A 17983-nucleotide genomic window follows, 5' to 3' on the forward strand; every position below is an offset into this window, starting at 1 on the left:
AGCCTATCCCAGCTGACTACGGGCGAAAGGCGGGGTACACCCTGGACAAGTCGCCAGGTCATCACAGGGCTGACACATAGACACAGACAACCATTCACACTCACATTCACACCTACGCTCAATTTAGAGTCACCAGTTAACCTAACCTGCATGTCTTTGGGCTGTCTCCGGACTGCTAACCACTATACCACTGTACCGCCCTTCTACCTTTATTTATTTATTCATTTCATTGTCCTTCTTGTCTCCACACTTCACCTTTGACCTCTTTCTTGCATCCTGGAAGGAAGCCATGACCTGAAAGGCCACACAGACTGATCAAAACTCCACAAACTGCATTCCACTTGGACATTGACCGCAAGCTGTCTATGATTTAAGAACAGCTGCACTATCCACAAAAAGTGGTTATACTTTCATAAATGCCTTCTGTGCAAAAATCTTAGGCGCCCTATTTCTTTTCATACAAACTTTGTTATAGATTACTATTTTATGACATCTACATTATCGCGTCAGTACAAAAACATTTTAGAGTCCAAACGTTTGTTCATTTTCCAGCACAGAATTAAATTTTACCAAAAAAAAGTTTGTATCTGAGCAGCATATTACATAAGAGAGCATTTTTCAGATTATAAAAAGCAAACATAATGAAGGCTGCTGGGTTTTGGGGCAAAATGAAGAAGCAAGTGTGAGAATCAAAGCGTCCAGAAGAACTGTGGCTGGTTCTGCAAGACGCTCAGTAAAACCTACAGCTCAGTTCCTTCTCAAAGCAAAGGGTCGTCTCACACCAAATACTGACTTTGTTTCATTTATTATGGCTTACTGACGACTGTTTATAGTGTTTTTTTTTTAATGTTGAAACATTTCATCTCATCTCATCTCATCTCTTCATTTCTTTTTTTTTGCTTTTACAAGCGCCAAAGACTTTTGCACAGCACTGTAGATCAGAAGAGGTTTAGAGCAAGGCTCGATTTCTGACTTCAACCTCAAGAGACATTAGAGGAAAACGTAAAAGAGCCAACAAAAGCGTCAGAAAGATGTAAATGTATTAATCATTAAAACCATGCGGGGTGGCATGGTGGTGTAGTGGTTAGCGCTGTTGCCTCACAGCAAGAGGGTCAGGGTTTGAGCCCCGTGGCCAGCGAGGGCCTTTCTGTGTGGAGTTTGCATGTTCTCCCCGTGTCCGCGTGGGTTTCCTCCGGGTGCTCCGGTTTCCCCCACAGTCCAAAGACATGCAGGTTAGGTTAACTGGTGACTCTAAATTGAGCGTAGGTGTGAATGTGAGTGTGAATGGTTGTCTGTGTCTATGTGTCAGCCCTGTGATGACCTGGCGACTTGTCCAGGGTATACCCCGCCTTTCGCCCGTAGTCAGCTGGGATAGGCTCCAGCTTGCCTGCGACCCTGTAGAACAGGATAAAGCGGCTAGAGATAATGACATGAGATTTAAACCATTTACAATACATACAGAGGTGTCTTAACCTTCTACGGCTTAGCGGTCACATGCGTGGACAGCACTTTATGGAAATTCGGAACAAGAATCCACATATGTGGACATACTTTTTCTCTAAAAGTACATCTTATCAAAAGATGATGCTTAGTTTTTATTCTAATCAGGTTCTAATAAGCCCAAATAGCAAAGAGAAATAAAAAATGCATGTAAAAAAACAGCTTGGGCCTTAGGAGGTTAAATACTTAACGACTGTATAAAGCTACAAATATAAAGTGTTTGTGTTCTCGCTCTCAACACAAATCCATGATTACTTGAGCGCCTTTCATTGAGTCTGGAGTTCGTTGAATAGCTCCTGCCATGTGTAAGGCCTTGATGTCTCTGGGTTAAACTTGAGAGACTGAGGTGGACCGATGCAAATTAACTTGTTGAAAGAATGTGGGCCTCCTGTGAATGAATGCCTGCGGGTGAGAGAAAAAGCACATGTGTATGCACCATGCATACGTGCCCTGTGGGTGTAGTGAAAAAAGCTCAGCATGAGGCCACACTACAGAGAGAGAGAGAGAGAGAGAGAGAGAGAGAGAGAATATTAATGAATATGAATAACTACAAGTTTATAGAACTCGCTCTCTGTTCTAGCTTCAGAAGGGAGTGTGTGAGAAAGCTTTAAAGGCAACACGATCAGTGCTGCTCTAAAATGAAAGATTTTTACCGTCCCATGTTACCAAGAAAGGTTACGGATAGCGCCTTGACCAACAGTGAGATTAAAAGAAAAAAAAAGAGAGAGAGAGAGAGAGAGAGATGTCCTGGCTTTTCATGCAAGTGTTAATGCGTTTTGCATTTTGAAGCAAATTTGATAGCCAAATGCACAACACCTTATTAGATATTGTTGCATGTGGTGTTACTGAGCACTGAATTTGTGTCCTGATTTGGGTCGAAGAATAAAAGAGTTTCTTTACGAGTGTATTATAGTACAGTACTATAGTATTAGTAAAATACGCATGCTTAAATAAAACAATCCTGTTCATTGCAGGTAGGATAGAGGGATCTGAGGTGGCTTCCTGCTCCGGATTAATTCGTTGCATTACATTAATTGCGTTTAACAAATGCTCTTATCCAGCACAGTGGTGTAGTGGTTAGCGCTGTCGCCTCACAGCAAGAAGGTCCGGGTTCGAGCCCCGTGGCCGGTGAGGGCCTTTCTGTGCGGAGTTTGCATGTTCTCCCTGTGTCCGCGTGGGTTTCCTCCGGGTGCTCCGGTTTCCCCCACAGTCCAAAGACATGCAGGTTAGGTTAACTGGTGACTCTAAATTGAGCGTAGGTGTGAATGTGAGTGTGAATGGTTGTCTGTGTCTATGTGTCAGCCCTGTGATGACCTGGCGACTTGTCCAGGGTGTACCCCGCCTTTCGCCCGTAGTCAGCTGGGATAGGCTCCAGCTTGCCTGCGACCCTGTAGAACAGGATAAAGCGGCTAGAGATAATGAGATGAGATGAGAAACAGTCTTATCCAGAGCGACATACAACATAGAGCAGTTGGGGGTTAGGGGCTTTGCTCAAGGACACTTCAGCCATTCCTGCTGGTCCAGGGAATCAAATTGGTAACCTTTTGGTCCCAAAGCTGCTTTTCTAACCATTAGGACTTTGTTATTAGCTCAGCGGGTCGACAGGCCGACGAACTTATGCCATCGTGTGCTGTCCGTCGTCCATCCGGCGGCGTCCACATTTCACGCAAATCGCTTCTTCTCTCTCAATTCTTCACCGATTTTTATTCTTTTTGGCAGGAAAGTAGGTCTGCCTGAGGTGCATATGGCTTCTACACAAATCTGCATAATTGTAATTAATAATGAAGATATGGAGTAATTAAGCCCGAATGAGCAGTTTCCACACAAATTGCTTCTTTTCTCTCAATTCTTCACCGATTTTGATTCTTTCTGGTATGAAGGTAGGGGTACCTAGGCTGCATATAATTTCTACCCAGATTTGCTTAATTACAATTATTAATGAAGTTATGGACTGATTAAGGCTTAATGAGCAGTTCAACAAAAATCTCTTCTTCTCGGTCAATTCCTCACCGTTTTGGATTCTTTCTGGCAAATAGGTCGGTATTCCTAGGATGCATATAGCTTCTATATATAGCTTGTATATAGTGTATATAGCTTGCAACATTTATTGCACACTTTAGATCGTTCCTTCTGGACTAGACGGGGCCGGAGTGAGCTACGCCCTCATTGACAGTCTCGTTATGTTTGGCTTCATCTGATGATTTTAGTCAGAAACACTGAGGCTGATTTTAGATTTAGATTTATTTAGCTTGCACATTCGAGGCTACCTGTAGATTCATTTTATTGTTCAAGATCACTCTGGTATTTAAATAAACAGATCTGAGATTAACAAATAACATCCAACCACTTTCTTGATGTGACCAAAAATCAGATGTGTTTATGACTAAAAATGTTGGCAACTGTTTTTAATTTATCAACATATCAACCTCGATCAACACTGAAATCCATGAATCATGTGCTTGGTGATCTCATCTCATCTCATTATCTCTAGCCGCTTTATCCTGTTCTACAGGGTCGCAGGCAAGCTGGAGCCTATCCCAGCTGACTACGGGCGAAAGGCGGGGTACACCCTGGACAAGTCGCCAGGTCATCACAGGGCTGACACATAGACACAGACAACCATTCACACTCACATTCACACCTACGGTCAATTTAGAGTCACCAGTTAACCTAACCTGCATGTCTTTGGACTGTGGGGGAAACCGGAGCACCCGGAGGAAACCCACGCGGACACGGGGAGAACATGCAAACTCCACACAGAAAGGCCCTCACCGGCCACGGGGCTCGAACCCGGACCTTCTTGCTGTGAGGCGACAGTGCTAACCACTACACTACCGTGCTGCCCCTGGTGATATTTCATTAAATATAATCTTTTATTTTTTTCGCGGTCCAAATCCTGCACTCCGATTGGCTGGCGAGCAGGTCCGTATCCTATGGTACGGACCCCGGTTACGGACCTCTGGCGATTCACTTGTTCACAACAACAAACATAGTAGCAATTTTTGTCAACAATTATTTTCGCATTTCTCAGGAGAATAGCATTAATTTTACAGCATGGATAACGACAGTGTTCACAGCGAAAGCGAGTTTTACTACCCTGAGGAAGAAGAAATAAAAGAAAACATTTCAGGAGAAAGCTAAAAACCTCTAACTTGCTAACGCCGAGCAAAAACATGACTGAATCCTGAATGACTCCTATTTGTATAAATAGGGGACTACATAGGCGGCAAAATGTAGTTTTTTTCCTGCCATGGAAGTGCACTTGCATACTGAGGAGGAAGCAATTTGCATTACAGCCGTGAATGAAGATTCAAAATGGGGGCTCGGCTCGGTTTTCCCTTTTGGGCGCTCTCGTTTTCTGTTAGAATTTGGTAAAGAAAAAAAAATATTATTTATCAGCTTAAGGTCGGTCCGTATCATGAAATACCATGACCTCGGCCTTGAGTACTGACCTCAGCCTAGAGGACCTGGGTCAGTAATTTGAAGACCTCGATCACGATATTTCACGATATGGACCGACCTTAAGCTGGTAAATAACATATATACGACCCCGATTCCAAAAAAGTTGGGACAAAGTACAAATTGTAAATAAAAAACGGAATGCAATAATTTACAAATCTCAAAAACTGATATTGTATTCACAATAGAACATAGACAACATATCAAATGTCGAAAGTGAGACATTTTGAAATTTCATGCCAAATATTGGCTCATTTGAAATTTCATGACAGCAACACATCTCAAAAAAGTTGGGACAGGGGCAATAAGAGGCTGGAAAAGTTAAAGGTACAAAAAAGGAACAGCTGGAGGACCAAATTGCAACTCATTAGGTCAACTGGCAAAAGGTCATTAACATGACTGGGTATAAAAAGAGCATCTTGGAGTGGCAGAGGCTCTCAGAAGTAAAGATGGGAAGAGGATCACCAATCCCCCTAATTCTGCGCTGACAAATAGTGGAGCAATATCAGAAAGGAGTTCGACAGTGTAAAATTGCAAAGAGTTTGAACATATCATCATCTACAGTGCATAATATCATCAAAAGATTCAGAGAATCTGGAAGAATCTCTGTGCGTAAGGGTCAAGGCCGGAAAACCATACTGGCTGCCCGTGACCTTCAGGCCCTTAGACGGCACTGCATCACATACAGGCATGCTTCTGTATTGGAAATCACAAAATGGGCTCAGGAATATTTCCAGAGAACATTATCTGTGAACACAATTCACCGTGCCATCCGCCGTTGCCAGCTAAAACTCTATAGTTCAAAGAAGAAGCCGTATCTAAACACGATCCAGAAGCTCAGACGTCTTCTCTGAGCCAAGGCTCATTTAAAATGGACTGTGGCAAAGTGGAAAACTGTTCTGTGGTCAGACGAATCAAAATTGGAAGTTCTTTATGGAAATCAGGGACGCCATGTCATTCGGACTAAAGAGGAGAAGGACGACCCAAGTTGTTATCAGCGCTCAGTTCAGAAGCCTGCACCTCTGATGGTATGGGGTTGCATTACTGTGTGTGGCATGGGCAGCTTACACATCTGGAAAGACACCATCAATGCTGAAAGGTATATCCAGGTTCTAGAGCAACATATGCTCCCATCCAGACGATGTCTCTTTCAGGGAAGACCTTGCATTTTCCAACATGACAATGCCAAACCACATACTGCATCAATTACAGCATCATGGCTGCATAGAAGAAGGGTCCGGGTACTGAACTGGCCAGCCTGCAGTCCAGATCTTTCACCCATAGAAAACATTTGGTGCATCATAAAACGGAAGATACGACAAAAAAGACCTAAGACAGTTGAGCAACTAGAATCCTACATTAGACAAGAATGGGTTAACATTCCTATCCCTAAACTTGAGCAACTTGTCTCCTCAGTCCCCAGACGTTTACAGACTGTTGTAAAGAGAAAAGGGGATGTCTCACAGTGGTAAACATGGCCTTGTCCCAACTTTTTTGAGATGTGTTGTTGTCATGAAATTTAAAACCACCTAATTTCTCTCTTTAAATGATACATTTTCTCAGTTTAAACATTTGATATGTCATCTATGTTCTATTCTGAATAAAATATGGAATTTTGAAACTTCCACATCATTGCATTCCGTTTTTATTTACAATTTGTACTTTGTCCCAACTTTTTTGGAATCAGGGTTGTATCTTATTCTCATCACAGTCAGATTGGCGTGTATGTGTATTAGCTTTTTCATCAAAGATTAAAGGAGAACTGAAGGCAAAACATTTTTTATTATCAAAATTTTATTTCTCATTTTATTAAATATAGGAATGCATTTCTGACAGCTATTTTGTCGCTGTTATAGCAAGTTCTGAGTGTTTGAAATATGCTCTGTAATATATCAGTCCATATGTCAAAGCAACGGCCGTAAACGAGATTCGTTGAGACCTGTGCGAGACATCGTTGGACAGAAGTAAAACGTACAGCGGAAATCAAAGTGACCAACATCTGCCAACGTCATCAAAAGACGCGCGCGCCCTCTTTCAAATGCTGACGGAATCAAGTCAGAAGTTTTGTTTGTTTTGATAGCAATCAGGAAAGTTTGAAAAAAGTAGGCAGTAATCGTCATTTAAACTCGTTTTTGTGCAATACTTCATTTGGAAAACAGTTTTCAAAATGGCGGCACTGAAACCTGGCCGATATTTCACGTTTTGAAGTCTCGCACAAGTCTCGTGAAGATCGCGTGGATAAGCGACGCCTGCCGTGGACCAAACGAACTAAATTCAACACGGCTAAAAACCGAACAGGCCGATAAGTATAATATTTAATTCCAATTCGTTGCCAATACGAGTCACGATATAAGGTTACTAAAACCGAAAATGTAATTGAATAACGCGTTAATTAAGAAATAAAGCAAGTTTAAAAATTACTTCAGTTCTCCTTTAAGTAACATGTGACTGAAAAATGATCAGCATCTCTGAGCTACAATTCACCAACCGTTTAGAGGCCCAGAGCATAGAGTATAAAATCTCATTTAAAGGCCAATTTGTATTTCAGCAAGAACTGTTAATGGTTTTGAGGAGGGACTTTTGGAAAGCTTCATTCCATCTTCGGTTGCATTCAGTAATGATTTCAGCTAGTTTGCTTTGACCACTTATTGTTTGGAACAAAACTATCTCTCCATTTAAAAGCCTTTCATTCGTAGCAATAAAACCCCAACCAAAAGGAAGTGTGCTAGGACTACATATTCCATCGGAGGCATTGAAGTGTGCAAGGCGACGTTTCTCTTTCTGATGGGGTAAGTTTATTAATCTCAGGTTGTGTGGTTATTTTTTGCATGTAACGGAGAGTGTTATGGTTTGGTTACATTAAACTAGCATTGTGTTAGTTGTGTTATCATCGTGCTATCTTTCTTTCGTACGGTGTGAGTAATTTTTCAACCACAAAACGTTAAAGTATACTTTAGGACTTATTTTTGTACTTCATAATTGTTTTGGGCATACTTTGCATGGAAGGAAGATTGACGTTGGCAATGGGCTTTTGTTTGTAAGCAACTAGCATTACGCTAGCCAAAACCTGTAGGCCTGTAATACATGACCACGTCTTTCTTTCTTATGCTGTAAGGAATGTAAGTAATGGGACTCTGTGTATGCAATCAGCATAACTTTACTAACTAGCCGAAATTTCAGAGATGTACTAAGTACCAGTCAATAGAAGGAATTCAAGCATTGTTCAAATTAATCTGGCTGTATACAGTAGGTGTCAAAGCTTTGTCCTCCAGTACACAAGGTGCTAAAGTGCAAAACGGTGACTTAATTTTGTCTACGTGATTTGTCTACGTAGACAAGACTACATCCAAAGTCAGTTGACTAACATTGTGAAATTTCTCGTTTTGTCTTTTTTCAGAATTGGCAAAGACACCTTAGCTGACATCGTCAAACACTTTGAAGAGAATGGGGCAACACCACGATTAAGGAAGAGGAAGAAGCAACAGCCACAGCCACCAGCTAGAATCATCAGCCATGAACACAGTTGTGGAATTTATAAAGAATTATGCAGAAGACCATGCAATCATGCTGCCTGGCCGACATCCTGGGCATAGAAACTGGCATGTGAAATTGTTGCCAACCCATGTGTCCAAGGCCTCGGTGTGGCGTCTCTACATGGAATCTGCTAAGGAGCTTGGTAAGTGTAAAAAATGATTTAGAACTGAGATCTTGTAATGTGAAACACTTTAAGCAATTAAAGTTTAATTAACCATAAGGAATATCTGGGGTTTTTTTTTTAGGTGAGCGTGCAGTATGTAAATCAAGCTTCAGACAACTGTGGAAACAGCTTCTACCGCACATTAGAAGTTGCAGGCCACGCACAGATCTGTGCTGGCAATGCCAGAGCAACAACGAGCTGCTGCTGCTGCGAAGTGCAAACCTCCCAGATGATAAAAAGTCTGAAGCAGTCAAGAAGCAGCATGATCATCTTGCACTTGTGCAGAAAGAGCGGGCGGTGTACAACAACATGGCTGCTGCCTGCAAAAAGACATGTGTTGATTCCAAGCTGTCTTTTGGACCCTCTCTACCAGCAAGCAAGATGATCAGAATGCATTACAGCTTTGATCTTGCACAGCAGGTATTATTTAACAGACCTTTGCTTCAAACCAAAATCACCCTTCAAGGTACATTTAATAAATTACAGTGAAAAAATCATTTAATCTGATCCCCTGTCCATCTCTCCCTCTGTCTTCTTTAGTTACACTTTCCTTCAAACCCTCTTCAGCCTGAGCTGATGTATTTCCTGACTCCACAGAAATGTGGCCTGTTTGGCGTCTCTTGTGAAGGGCTGCAAAAACAGGTGAATTACCTGATGGATGAAGGCATGACATCAAGTAAGGGCAGCAATGAGGTCATCAGCTACATGCACCATTTCTTCAGCAACTTCGGAGTTGGAGAAACAGATGTCACCCTTCATTGTGACAACTGCGGTGGGCAGAATAAGAATAACTTCATGCTCTGGTACGCTGCCTGGCGGGTTGGACACAAGTTGGCATCCACTTCCTTATTGCTGGACACACCAAATTTTCTCCTGACTGCGGCTTTGGACTAATCAAGCAAGCTTATATGAAGACCAGAGTCAACACTTTGGCAGACATACGGTAGCTAAGGTACTTCAACATTCTGCTTCTCTTCTACAACATTTTCTGTTCTGTTTCAATTAGACATTTAACTTATTTTTTCTTCTGCTCTTTTTGGCTTCAGGTAGTGGAAAAGAGCTCTCCTGAGAGTAGCCACAATATTCCACAGCTTGTTGGAATGGCAGATGGCAGAGCGTTAGTCAAGACCTTTGACTGGCAGAAGCATCTGAGTCCCTACTTCAGAAGACTCCCACGCATCAAGACTTATCAGCACTTCAGGTATATTGAAACTTTCACATTCTCATCTCATCTCATTATCTGTAGCCGCTTTATCCTGTCCTACAGGGTCGCAGGCAAGCTGGAGCCTATCCCAGCTGACTACGGGCGAAAGGCGGGGTACACCCTGGACAAGTCGCCAGGTCGTCACAGGGCTGACACATAGACACAGACAACCATTCACACTCACATTCACACCTACGGTCAATTTAGAGTCACCAGTTAACCTAACCTGCATGTCTTTGGACTGTGGAGGAAACCGGAGCACCCGGAGGAAACCCACGCGGACACGGGGAGAACATGCAAACTCCGCACAGAAAGGCCCTCGCCGGCCACGGGGCTCGAACCCGGACCTTCTTGCTGTGAGGCGACAGCGCTAACCACTACACCACCGTGCCGCCCCTTTCACATTCTGTTTAGTTTAGTTTATTGTAATTTGTCACAGAAAATATATACACAAAATAACATAATATAAAAAAAAAAACAATGGTAAAACGTGACCGGAGAGACGAACAGGGCAGAGGCCCAATTGCAACGTATCCCCTAAGCTCAAAAAAATATATATATATATACATAATAAATTAAGAAAAAAAAAGACGTATACATAATAATTGACAAATCATGGCGGGCTATAGGTTTGTAGTAAACCTCTAAAGTGGTCGTTTAGATGGATTCTAAACCACAAGAGATCCTGGCTAGACTTAAGTATATTAGGTAAGCTGTTCCACAACTTAACAATCTTAGGAAAATAGCTGTTACAATAATATTCCTGATTGTGCCTAGAGATTAGGTCAAAGTTGGCTTGATGAAAATTACGGGTATTATAATGCCGAGTGGCAGTTTGAATGAAACGTCCAAAATTACTAATAACAGTTCCAGTTTTACACTTAAACAAGAGAACTAAATCATGCATTTGTCTACGAAAATCAAGAGGTAGTAAATTAAGCTGGACTAGTCTATTAACATAACTGACACACATTCTGTACACACAAAGCAAAATTTAATGAATATGATGTTTACAAGAAACTGGTTAGCCACATCTAAAATGTCGTGTGTGCTTATAGTCTTGATGGCAAGAGACCAGGTGTGGTGCTTGCGAGAACTCACTGGGATGCAGAACCCTCCGAGTATCAGCTGCTGCACAATCCAGGGGTACTGCCCCCAATCGACAGTCTGCCTGTCCTCACCCCACCTGGACTGAACATTGATAGGCAGACCTAGCTTTATGAGAAAATCAGGCCTTTCTGTGCTGAGGAGGCAAGAGACATCACATGCCCAGCGCCCAAAGTCACAGCACAGAAGAATCCACAGAAGAGGATGCGGACGTGATATCACCAAAATGCACTCTCCTTCAAAATACAATACAATACAATACTCTTATCCTTTGTATTATGTTTTTTTAATAAAAGCATTTCCATTTAAACTAAGTACCCTCTAATTCTGATCAGTGTATAGTTACGGTACAGGGGTGGGAAGGTAAATATTTTGGGGTAGATTGCAAATAATACCATCTCAAGTTCTAAAGACAGTGAAATGCATTCATGACCAATCTTAATTATTGAACTAAACTGTTCACACATGCGTCACACATGCCTTCTCAATTGCTTTGGCTCATTTGCATTCACTTAGTGCATTTATGAAAATAAAACAGGACGGTTCAGCAAAACACCATGGATCACCTGCAAAAGTTCACATCTCTGGCAAAACACTTTACCTACGTGTCAAAACTAAATTCTGTTGTGAACAATTTGGGATTTGTCCATGTTATTTTGAGAATGTCATTTCAGTTTCTAACCGAAAAAAAATTTAACTTTATTTCTGACTGGCTGCTAATATTTAAAGAGTTAATGATCTAAAACCTTATTTGTAATACAAGCATTTTAATTCTCATCAGTCTATGGCAGACAGTCATGCAAATGAGCACCATTATGTGCCCGCCCTGCACCCAGAGTAACTGAGAAAGAAAACTTTGAGGGCGATTTTCTCCCTTTCCTGTTTTAAGAGGTATGCACTTTCAAAAGGCCACACATTCTTCAAATATTGTCAGATCTCCACATGGAAGGCATCATTGGCAGGACATATACACCACTCACCATTAGCGGGGAGCCTGTGGAGAGGGTCCCCAGCTTCAAGTACCTGGGGGTACATCTGACTGAGAACCTCTCCTGGTCACTACAAACACAACACCTCACAGTGAAATCCAGGCAGCGGCTGTACTTTCTCCGCCAACTGAGGAAGTTTAAGGTCTCCCCTTCCATCTTGACCACATTTTACTCCTCAGCGGTGGAGAGTGTCCTAACAGGCTGTATTACGGCCTGGTTTGGGAACTGTACAGCACGTGACCAGAAAGCACTGCAGAGAGTGGTGCGCTCTGCGGAACGGACGATCAGAGCCCCCCTACCGAGTCTGATGGACATATACACACAGAGGGTGGGAGCTAGGGCCAGGAAAATCATGCAGGATGCCTCACACCCAAACTCTAACCTCTTCACCCTGCTGAATTCGGGCAGACGACTACGAAGTCTCCATGCACGAACAGAGAGACTGAGGAAGAGTTTTTATCCACAGGCAGTTAGACTGCTAAACTCAGTACATTTTAAATAATCCCTTTTACTACAGTTTTTATATCAGTGTTAGAGGACTCATTTTCCTCTTTTTAACTGTGCACATTTCATTTTAATCTTGCTGTTATCCCCAGGCTATTTTAACTTACTCATTAGTATTTTAGACTTGTTTTTTACATGTCATGCTTCAGGAGTCATCTTTTACTTTTCTAGTGCGGTTACTTATTTGCATATGTTGTTTTTATTCTTATTTATTTATTTATTTATATGCTGAGCTGATGACCCCTTTAACATTTCACTACATGTAAAATGTATGTGACAAATAAAAGCACTTGACTTGATTTGACTTGACTTGATTGGAAAGCTTAGAAACTGTACTTTCTGAATCTGTCAATAACTCAAAATCCCCCCGGGCGGACGTGTGTCCCTGGATTCCGTGATGTGCCACTTTAAAACGTTTATTTTTTCCACCTTAAGGATGCTGTTAAAGAGAGCAGGGGCTTTAATAGCATGCTAATAGCTATTCAGCAAAGCTGCGTTATTTCTAGGTGCATCCACTAAACATCATCAGCATTTTGTGTACAGCTTCATTCATTCCTTTTCTCGACCACTTACCCTTTGTGTGCAGCATGAAAGTTGAAGTTTTGGAAGCTGATCTGTTGAGCAAAGTCTGCACAGAGAGCTGGACAGACTCAAGTGCTGCTGCATTGCTCTGTTTAAGTACACTGTAAAAAATAGAATAGAATAATCTTTATTGTCATTGTACCGGGAGATACAACGAAATTGAGGGTGCTCCCACAGAGCCACCATACACCAGAAAAATAAAATGTACATAAAAGACACAGAATATACAATAAAAAACGTCAGGGAATAAAAACATCAGGGAGTTAATTATAGTCTCTCAAAATTGAGACATAAAATGTGCAATTAGCAGATAAAAGGCAATAAATATAAGGTGCTTAAACAAGAAGCGGAGGTAGATTTGTTGGTTGTTGGGGTGGAGGTGTTATGTGAGTCCGTTTGTGAGAGAGTGTGTGTGTATGTGTCCGTAGTTGTTGGCAGTCCTGATGGCCCATGGGAAGAAGCTGTTTGTCAGTCTGCTGGTATGGGATTTTATTGACCTGAAGCGTCTCCCCGAGGGCAACAGATCAAACAGGGGGTGGGCAGGGTGTGAGGGGTCTCCTGTGATGGCCTTGGTTCTTCTAAGGCAGCAGGATGTGGAGATGTGTTCCAGGGTGGGCAGAGGGCAGCCGATGATTTTTTGGGCAGTGTTTATGACCCTCTGCACCGCCTTCCTATCCACAGCTGTGGACCCTGCGTACCAGACACCCAGACAGTACGTCAGCACGCTCTCCACAGAGGAGTGATAGAAGGCCAGCAGCAGCTTAGTGTCCAGGTTGTTCTTCCTGAGAACACACAGAAAGTGTAGCCGCTGCTGAGCCTTCTTTACTAGGGCCCTGATGTTAAAAGTCCAGGTGTGGTCAGCGGAGATGTGGGTGCCCAGAAACTTGAAGGTGGTGACAGTTTCCACCCGTTCTCCATTTATGAGGAGGGGGGCGTGGTCCTGTCTTTTCTTCCTGAAGTTCATGATGAGTTCTTTTGTCTTTTGGACGTTCAGGGTCAGGTTGTTCTCTGAGCACCAGAGCGACAGTTTCTCTACCTCAGCCCTGTACGATGTCTCGTCCTCACCACAGATAAGTCCAACCACGGTGGTGTCATCCGCATATTTTATAATGTGGTTGGTTGGGTGGGTTGGAGAGCAGTCATGGGTGTACAGGGCGTAGAGTAGAGGGCTCAGGACACATCCTTGAGGGGACCCGGTGCTGAGTGTGAGTGTGGAGGAGTGGTGGGGACCGAGTCTTACAGTCTGTGGGCGACTCGTCAGGAAGTTTTTAATCCAGTTGCATATGGGGAGAGGGATCTGTAACTGCATGAGTTTGTTGAAGAGAATGTCCGGGATGATAGTATTAAACGCAGAGCTGTAGTCCACGAAGAGCATCCTCACATAGAATTACGCTTTGTTCGAGTAATTCCATATTCACAATTGAATGGACAAGAAAATATGAATAATTATTAATGAACAGAAAAATCCACATCAAACTGATAGGGTGCACCTCAATGATGTGTCAATATACAATAGTGAATAATCTGAATTGAAAATACATAATTGCCACAGGTGTTTATTGAGCGCATGCTCTTAATGACCAAGACACGGGGTTTCCTCTCCCAAATGCAAGGGCTGGGCAACGTGGTTCTCTCTCCGGTTGAAGTTCATGTTGACATGTTGAACCTTATGGCATTTAGGTTGTGCAGGCCCATGTTCTGAACCAGCCAGTGTGTATTTAGGCTGAGCAGGGTCATGTTCTAAGTCAATCTGCATCTTAACAGTTAGAAGGGCCATGTCCCCCCCTTAAACATGAATGTTTTGACATGGATGTAGCTTGTGTTTCAGAGCAGCTAGATTAGAATGACAAGACGCCCCAATTACAAGTGCACTTATTATTGCACTGTAGCTTGGCCTGTGAAACCAAGTTCAAGTACTGAAGGGCCATGTTTTGATTAAAGGTCCCATGGCATGAAATTTTCACTTTCTGAGGTTTTTTAACGTTAAAATGAGTTCCTCTGACCTTCTTAAGTCACCCCAGTGGCTAGAAATTTCATAATGTGTAAACCAAACTATGCCCAATATTTGAGAATGGCGCGTCAAAACGGCGCGTTGATAAACTCTTCCCTTGCCGACGTCAGCAAGGGAGATGATCCCCACGCCCCCCCTCTGGATTCCCACCCACTGTATGGATTGCCCCGCCCAGCTCAAAAGTTGCCACCAAACATGGAAGTTGCGCTGTACATGGATGTGACAACACAGAAAGGAGTCTGTTTTTACTGCCGACGGGAGAGCCCCTGAAGACGCAGTGGCTTAATTTTATTTACTCCAATAATACGCTGTCGAGTCTACCTAAGACAGTGTATGTTTGTCGGAAGCATTTTCCTGATGAATGTTTCCACAACTTGGGACAGTACAGGGCAGGTTTTGCACATCAACTGTCACTGAAGCCTGGGTCCGTACCAAGCATCCCTGCCGCATCAGCAACAAACACCGAACAAGTAAGTGTATAACTGTTAAGTCGTTTTGCCGTGTTTTAAAATCGGTGTGTTAGCCTTGCAATGGCTACATTAGCTGTGCAGCTAACCGCTTCTTGCAGTTAGCCAGGTACTCTGCGCTACAAAACCAAAAAGCATGCAGCATGCTCTGTTAAACTGAGTTTAGTCTGGAAATTGACTGTAACTTATGAGCTTATGTTTTGCCGTGTTTTAAAATCGGTGCCACGTTAGCCTTGCAATGGCTACATTAGCTGTGCAGCTAACCGCTCCCTGCAGTTAGCCAGGTACTCTGCGCTACAAAACCAAAAAGCATGCAGCATGCTCTGTTATAATAGCCAATCAAAACAGTTTTTACAAAGACACCCACATTCTTTTTTTTAAGTCACTCGTTCATTTTATTTGTTTGTTTGTTCAGTAAAAACCCAAACATTTGTTGAATTTATTTTATTTCCTCGCGTCGCACCTTAATGACGTCAGCGCGCGGTATTTTTCCCTTCGCGGTTTGTTCCTTCTCTCTCGCCATAGTAAGACACCCACATCCGCTTGTTCTGACCCACTGGAGGTAGCGTCACAGTGCTGTTAGCCGATCAGAGGTAACACGTTTACATGTCATGAATATTAATGATAAGACCCGCCCCCACCCTCTACCCTTCCCCGCCTCCTGCTTCTCATTAGCAAAACGACGCACTGGGAAAAGCGCTGAAATGGGGCTTTCTCCCAGGAGGCTATATCTACGTGCCAAGGGTTCATTTCGAGAAAGGCTGCGGATATAACATCCGGAAACCTCCACGAGCCCGTTTAAAGCATCAACAAACCACCATGCCATGGGTCCTTTAAAGAAATGAAACCCCACGTAGCCTATTCATGCTTAAAAAGATGGAAAATAGATTGAACTCAGGGGGCATGCGCTGTAATTATACAAATACTTGATTTTGTTCAAAAATGCTTATTGAAATAAAGTTTTTAAAAAAGTGTGAAGTTTATTGTGCATTATTGAAGTTTTGTAATTGTGTAGAACAATGAAAAAAGGCATGTGTAGTTTAATGATAAATTGTGAGAACCTCAATTGCCTTTTTGTACTACTGTGAATGCCACTGTTCAGCAAAAAGAGAAATCTATGTTGGCAGAATGAGGAATTGAAAATTGACTTAATTAAGAATTCTTAATAAAGATAACAGTGTTATCATAGTTTGGATTATCATGGGCACATCGTTGGCAAAACATAAAATTCTTAATGCAGACGGTTGCCTTGAAATTTCAAGTATTCTCAACTATTCTTTTTTTTACAGTGTAGAGATTAGATTAGATTAGATTAGATTAGATTAGATTAGATTAGATTAGATTAGATTAGAACTTTAATGATCCCTTTGGGAGGGTTCCCTCAGGGAAATTAAAAAGGGCGTATGCTGCATTCGAGGCAAAGTTAATTCCCCGTCTACAAACAGTAAAAGCCCTCGAGAAAAAAAAAACACACTCAATCAACTTGCAATTTCAATGCATCAACTTGGGATGGACTTCACAACTACCAGTTCCTTCCCTGTTTACAAAGTGACGTCAAATCAACATGGCTGCTCAGTGTAAAGCATCCCGTCTATTAACATTGTTTCTCTCAGTATTGGCTTTAGATCAGTTAATATACAGATACAGTACTTGGTGAAATCACTGATGATACTAATTGCTGTTTTGAGTCAATAATCATTAGCATAAGATTTTCAGAGTTATCGCTAACATTAGCCAGCTAGCTTGTTGCTAATGCTGCTGTCTATTCTCCGCTGGCTAGCTTGTTGCCATGCTACTTAACAGTTATTCCACGAAATCGAGTCGTACATGAGCTGATAGCTATAATCTATTGTACGATGAGGTCGAGTGGAATAACTGTTTTATTCTATCCACATTCACTGGATTTTGAGAAACAGAGCATTTTTATTTTAATTTTTTTGCAAATTCGATAAATAAAAACTTCAGGCAAGTTCATTTCCACTTAGAATGTAAACAAACCGGCGAAATGACAGAAGCGATTTGTGAAAAGTGCGATAATGAGAATTATCTTGAAAAATAAAAAAGATACGTTCTTACCATCTTCTTCTTCTTCTTCTTCTGGCTGCTCCCGATTAGGGGTCGCCACAGCGGATCTTTCGTCTCCATTGCTCCCTGTCTTCCGCATCTTTCTCTACCACACCTGCCACTTTCATGTCCTCTCTCTCTCACCTCATCCATGTATCTCCTCTTTGGCCTTCCTCGTTTCCGTGTGCCCGGCAGCTCCATCCTCAACATTCTCCTTCCAACATGCTCTGCCTCTCTTCTCAGGATGTGCTCATACCATCTCAGTCTCATCTCTCCACATGTGCTGTCCCTCTGATGTGCTCGTTCCTTATCCTGTCCAACCTCCCATCCTCAACTCTGCCACCTCCAACTTTGCCTCCTGTCTCTTCGTTAAGGGTACGGTCTCCAATCCATACATCA

This window comes from Neoarius graeffei, chromosome 1, assembly GCF_027579695.1.
Source record: "Neoarius graeffei isolate fNeoGra1 chromosome 1, fNeoGra1.pri, whole genome shotgun sequence".
In the NCBI taxonomy this organism is placed as follows: Eukaryota; Metazoa; Chordata; class Actinopteri; order Siluriformes; family Ariidae; genus Neoarius; species Neoarius graeffei.